Genomic DNA, 7,559 nt, shown 5'->3' with positions numbered 1-7,559 from the left:
ATATTCCTCACTCAATAACAATGTTGAATGATCATATTATTGAAGTTGATTTATTGTAGTGAACGAGTGAAGGACTATATTATCCAATTGAAAAGCAAAGTGCTTTTTTTCAAGTACTGAAATTTATAAAGGAACTTTTTTGTAATATTTAGTTTAAAGCTATATTGTTACATCTTTCATTGGAAGAATAATTTTTGTCAGACTGCACAAACAGGAGGTCGGTTGCTCTAAGAAGATGGTTAATTGGTCTTAGCTGAAATAAAGCATTAAGACATTAAGACATTCATGAGATATTTCTCGCCCAGTAAAGCTGATGAATGTTCACAGTGCTGGTTTGACTCCCAGCCATTAAACAAATCATACTGAAATATCTTTATTAAATTAAAAGTTACTACAAATCTGGAGGTGATTATATTGCTAAAGCATTAGTTATGACAAAATCAATATAAACCAATGTGATTTTAAAATTTACAGAAATATTAATTACATGTACTTCTATTTGTATAATACAACATATCAAAACAAAGTTTTTCTTACCTATTGGCCATATTACACAGTATAGTTTTAGTCTTGATGCAAAACATTATTTTTATTCTGCAAATTGATCGCAAGTTATGACCGATCAAACACAGTTGGCAAAATAGGTCAAACAACAAAATAATATAGAGAAAAACATAATCCCTAAAGAAAGCCCATCACCTCAAAAATGAAAATGTTGCATGCATGGTTTGATTACTAGTATGTTCATGAGCGGTAGTGATAATTGCAAGCTGACGTCCACGCCTCCTAGCACCGGCTTAAGCAGAATTCAACATTTAACATGAACTGGTAAGGAAAAGTTTTGAATGGTGAAACATCAGCAGATGTGCTAGGGAGTGTATGCTAGGGATGGTATTTTTTTCATTATCTCTCATGTACAGACTCAATCAACCAGAGTCTGCAATTTTAATGTTATATTGTTGACATTAATGATTCCGAGGAATCAATATCGCTCTAGATTCTATACATCACATCAGCAGGTGTCAAGTGCCGTGCAGCAGCTGTAAAAAGTTGCCCCGTACTATACTTTATTGTCTTTTATTTTTCTGGTCCTTCGGGATCAATGATTTTAAAATTGAGTACCGCTCAAGCCGGTACTATGGGGCTTTGTGGATGTTGCATTTATGTACTGAGTCAGCAATTTTCATATAATTTTGTTGCGATTAATGCTTCGGAAGGATCAATTTTGACACCTGCTGCTATGAGCATTGAAATATGGGTAAGCGGAGATCCCTTGAGAACAATGAAAATATAGCAAATTGACAATTCCTGATTCAGTTTTATTGTGTTTATGCATGAGTGATGATGTGTTGTTCATAAACTTTTACGACCTCGAACACCGCCTTCAGTGGCATTCTTACCTCACACTTAATGTATTGAATGCGCCCGGATATATAAATACACTGAGATGAAGTATGGGGCAACTTTTACGGGGCTTGACACCTGGTGTTGCGAAGATGAAAGAGAGATAAACAGAATCCCTTAAAACGCACTTTAAAACGATAAAATTGAAAATATAACAGGCTCTAAAAAATTGGTGAAGGGTGATCTCTCGATCTCTGCTTTAGCCTACAGATATAAAAATTGTTGTGCAGGTTTGTCATGACTAGTAGATGACTAACTAAATTACGCCAATACTGTTTGTGTCTCAGTGCTATATATGGCAACATAATCTTTCCAGGTAAAAGTCCATTTTTTACACACCGGTCTCTTCGAATCATTTGTATCCATCAATTAAGTTGTAAAGAAACTTAAAGCAGCTCCACTGAAGTCAAAATGCCTTATCTAAAACATTAATTTGAAAATCTTATATTAACGGGGAACTTATTTGAAGTACATGTTTATGGAAGAGATATCAAGTTTGAGATGAAAGCGTTTGCAAAATAAAAATGATTATACTGGAAACCACGACTAAGCGAATGAACAAAAATTACTGGTTTAATTAAACATCTGCTTTTATTTGTTTGGGTCGTCAGACCAAACAAATAATGGTAGCGAAATTTCAGAGCCTAATGCTGTTAATTTGCAAATGCCTAAAGTAGTCCACTTTTTTGAAGCGGTTACTTCCCTTTATATGTACACCAACGCGGAAAAATTTAGGGGAGATCAATGCGTAAAGATTGTCAAATGACAGGCGCATTAATTTTCAAGCAAAGTAGTTCCCGAATGGTCGAAGATTTCTAATATTATTTCATTCTTTATAAATATACATGCTTACAGTAAGCTCCATGATTATTTACATCTGTGTTTGACGTCGAAATAATAAGAGTTACAAACCCTTATTTAGAATAATATGGTTTTCTTCAGGTCGTTAACTTATAATTTCACCGTGGCCGAGGGGTTTGCACGCTCGCTTATGAATCGAGAGGTCTCGAGTTCAAATCCCAGTTGAGGCAACTCATTTTTTAAAATTTACTGAACACGGGAGATTTGTTGCTATAACATCTGTTTGAAAGTCGCAAAATAACAAATTTGTGCTGCAAAAAAATCAATTATAAATATTAGAAAAGTTTTATGGTATATATAACGTACTTGTTCATTTTACCACGGATTTATATTATGTAATATAAATCCTTGATTTTACATATTTTAATTTTAATAAAAAGAGTTTTAAATAATCACAAATATGTTGTCAATATAGCCTCTAGATAGTCACAAAATACCAGGATATCGCTTCCTCTTCCAAAAATTTTCTCGGGGGAGCACACCCCTATTTAAGGAGTACATATCAAAATAGCTCAGTTACGCCCCTTCTAAGTGGACGATTTTTCTACAGTGAATTTGGAAAAAAATTACCAGCTTAAATGCATGTCCCTCATATATTGAACAGATACGTTACCCACTTAAGGTAAACCTGAGTAAGAGTAATATGAACGTGTAACATATTAATAGTTTGCTATTGAACTCAAGTTTTATTATATTTCATAATTCAAAAATAATTTTGACCACAATATACGTGCTAGAACCACAATGACTTTGCAATGATGAGGCAATTTCGATTATAATTTAAAGTGAAACAGATACGTTACCATGATATCCCACTGAGAAACATTTACTATTACCAGCACTTAAAAGTAGGATCGCATTTATGCATTATTCAAATCACGGATTTAATATAAATCCGTGTTCATATATATATGTATATATGTTAATATATGCTTTATAAAACTTAATTTTGATCTAACCAAACAGATGTGTATATCTGATATATTTTAGTTTTTTGATCAACACATACGTACGTTACCAACAGATACGTTACCAATATTTATTGTATGAATCTTAATTGGTGATTTTGCTCAGTTTTGAAATGGTTTCATGTTAAAAATCACAGCATGTTACGTACGTGTAGCCGATAAATGATGCATTGATCTCGATTTTATTGGAAAACTGAAAATGTGAATCAGGAATTTGAAATTCAAGGATTAGTTGAGTTTTCTAGAAAATAAAATGTTGAAAAACGGGAAAGAAACATATAAAGATTTACTGTTTTATTTCCTGGAATAGATATATGTTGATATCTTTTTGGTTTGCAAAATTTGTATTAAAAATAAAATGTAGAGGACTGTATAACTTCTGGTCACGTATCTGTTTATCATTGTAACGTATCTGTTTAGAAAGAGATGTGAGTACTGTTTAATATATATAACTAAATCTTCAACAAAATTTTGGTTTAAATTAGTAATATATGGTTAGGCAATATATAACAGCACTGTAACGTAATGAAAAAAACAACATATTAAAGTATTTTTAAATGAATGCAGGTTAGTTTCCAAATTTTAGTCAACGTCTTATCAAGATAGTCTGTCTATGGTAAGAATGGACTAATTTGGATATAGATCAAAATCTTGGAGGTGCACATATATATGGATTGATTATAATACTAAGTTGGTTTTCTTTAAGCAGTACCATTGTTTCTGATATAATTTTGTTAAATGTAGATAAGCATATACATGTAAGTTACTCATATCACCAAGTATGACACAATCAAGGATCGAGATTGTACCAGTATATAAAGACAAATGAACCAGATGAACCAAAAAGACAAACGAAATACAGAATGTCAATTCACACTATGAAACATTCACATTAATCTAGCTGTTACATATTCTAATAGATGGGTGTCTTTATTTAAATGTTCTTGTTAAAGTCACAATGTTATTTGACTATTTGAAGCTACAGTCAGAAAACAATAAAACCTAAAAAAACTGGAAAAGATTTTGTGTGTTCTATTTGGTTTAAACAATATTTATTTCTTCATCATTATTTACAGACAATATTACAATATATAAATTTCATTCAGGATTGAGTAGAAAGCTTGGAGCTTATATGAAACTCTCTCCTGTGTTCTATTTAATATTAAAAGTACTGGTTCAGACATATTATTTATTGGTCAGTTGTTTAAAAAACTTTATGAATATCTATCTACGTGTTCAGGGTTTTTCATAATTTTGTTCATAGTAGAACGGTGAACGGTGAAACAGATACGTTACTATGATTTAATATTCGTTTCCACTAAGCGGAATAAATTTATACTGTTAAATAAATCCGAGCAACATTGTGTCAATAGATAAGTATGGAACATCAGTATTTTTATTGACCTAAAATGCTTTTATAAGTAAATAATGTATTTGGAATAAACAAGTCTGATTAACAAGTAACATTTTCATCAGCTTCAGTTCGACGTGGATGCATATTGATGCATAATATTTTGTAATGTATTCTGGTGCTATATTGTTGAAAGAATGATAATAAATTTCTAAATTGTGTATATTCATGCTAAGTATTTTTATCTAGTCTCTGAAAGCAACTGGAAAAATGGTAACGTATCTGTTTTTTGCACAAATCTCGAATTCTTGGTGTCTATCTCCTCTTAACTAATATTAATTAACAATGTATATTTAGCATTAGATTGCCATTCACATACATATATTTGTACAACTACATAAAGTACAACATGTTATTTATATCTGAACATTTATATCTGAACATGTCTTTAATATATCAAAAGAAGGTAGATTTAAGCTTAAATAAACAATTTCTAATTAAGTTTTTTTAAAGTAAAAGAAGATTAAACATATTAAACATATTATTTTTCATGGAGGAGGCGCGTACTGTAGGGAGTAAAGTGACTATAAATTACCTAGTTAACTGAGATATATAGAAAATTATAAGATTATTAACATATGAGCCGTGTCATGACAAAACCAACAGAAGTGTTTGCGACCAGCATGGATCCAGACAAGCCTGTGCATCCATTCAGTCTGATCAGGAGCCATGCTGTTCCCTTACAAACCCTATAACAAGTAGAGATACTGATAGCGAACAGCATGGATCCTGATCGGACTGCGCGGATGCGCAGGCTTGTCTGGATCCATGCTGGTCACAAACACTCTATGTTGGTTTTGTCATGACGCGGCTCAAATATTTAAGTCTGGCACCCAGGTAAACAAATAATTTATATCAGGGTTCAACATTTATCATATTATGTTTAATTTCTCTTCTGACATGTTATAAGTGTTATTTAAGGAGTGAATAATCATTAAATAAAGTAGTTTAAGGACATTTTCTAGAATTTATTAACATTGTAGACCTATCACAGCACTTTTCATATGATTATATTTACACAAACTAAGTTTAAAACATATCATAGTGTCATATAAGTCATATATGTATTTGTTATAAAGGGGAGAGCAGATAACTCCTGCTATTTAGTGGTATTGTCATTTATTGGCTATAAAAGGTTCTTTTTTCCTATATTATCAAATAATCTTATGTTGTAATTGGTTAGATTAACTCTTTTAAACCCTCAATAAGTTGTATTCAATTATATTGGATATATCTTGTGTGTATAGAACTACTTATTCAGTTAATTTAATTTGCAAAAATCAGTGCGAGGTCCATTTTTCACAGTTCTCTCCCTTGAACTGTAAATGGCCATTATAATTGATTATGTCATAACTTATTTAGTTTCCGATGGAATTTGATGGGGTTTTCTTCTCCAAGTCAGTTAAATATTGTTGTTAATAGATATTATTATATCAAATTAACAAGCAATTATCATAGTATTGCAAGCAATCCATAAGTCTCCTACCGGTAAGAGCCCAAGCAACATTCTGAAGGGCCATTGGCCATTCACTTATGTTCCTATTTAAAATAAATTTGCTGAAAAAGTTCTTTAAAAGTGATCACAACAAACAGTTTTTATGTACAGACAGACGGACTGAAGGACACTCTAAAGTTATTTTTTAAACATCCCTGTTATCAAAATATAACATTTTTAAAATCCTATCATGATTGAAGAAGTTGGAGTAAAAATTACCAATTTCTCAAAAAAAGTCTAAGTTCAAAAGGGGCATAATTCTGGAAATAGTCTTGCTAGAGTATTGAACACTCACAAATGTTGAGTGATAATAAGAAACATTTATATGAAGTTTGAAGTAGATACATTCAGAAAAAGAAGTTATTAAAAAAAAAACAATGTTTTTTTCATGAAAATTTTAAGTTCAAGGGAGGTAATTCTGATAAATTTTGTGCTAGAGTTGTAAACCTTGTCACATATGATGTGGTTGATGACAAACAACTTATATTTAAAGTTTGAAGAAAATACCTTAAGAAATAAAGAACTTATAGTGAAAAAACTTAAAAACTAGAATCAGAAATCTTGAAATTCAGTCTATTTGTTGCCATAGCAACCAGAATTTTCAACATAGAAAGATAAGAAAAGGATGTGCATAATTTCCATACTGCCATCTACCCATATGTCAAGTTTCATAAACATATTTTCAGTACTTTTTGTGTTATTACTTGATCCAGGTTATGTGTAAATTTTGCCATATTTTCAGTCTATTTGTTGCCATAGCAATTAGAATTTTCAACATAGGAAGAAAATAAAAAGACTGCATAATCTCCATACTGCCATCTATCCATATATCAAGTTTCATAAAAATATCTTCATTACTTTTTGCGTTATCGCGGGATCCAGGTTATGTGTAAAATGTGCCATATTTTCAGTCTATTTGTTGCCATAGCAACCAGAATTTTCAACATAGGAAGAAAAGAAAAAGACGTGCATATTCTCCATACTGCCATCTATCCATATATCAAGTTTCATTAAAATATTTTCAGTACTTTTTGCGTTATTGCCGGATCCAGTTTTGTGGACGGACGGACTGACGGACGGACAGACGGACAGACGGACGGAGGGTAAACCTAAAGTCCCCTCGGGTAAACCGGTAGGGGACTAATAAACTATAGACCTTTTCTTGTTGGAGAAGTTAAATTAGGGTAAAATTACCTCATTTATTGTTGGATTGACTTCTTATCTTGAAATTGTTAGGCTATATAGGTTAATCATTGTAACTTTTATACAAGTTCATAGAATTTCATAGGGATTTTTTGGTTTGGACCCTTAAAGATGTTTGTTAATAATTATCATACAATTGTATGGATTTGTTTTGGAACTGTTTTGGTTATTTTTGGGATTTTATTAAGCCTAATCTTATTAAATTAGGGTTATTTTA

The sequence above is a fragment of the Ruditapes philippinarum genome, unplaced genomic scaffold, assembly GCF_026571515.1.
Source record: "Ruditapes philippinarum isolate M1 unplaced genomic scaffold, ASM2657151v2 ctg3275_1_1_1_1, whole genome shotgun sequence".
Taxonomy (NCBI): Eukaryota; Metazoa; Mollusca; class Bivalvia; order Venerida; family Veneridae; genus Ruditapes; species Ruditapes philippinarum.
The sequence above is the reverse complement of the archived record's forward strand: the minus strand, read 5'-3'. Positions refer to the sequence as shown.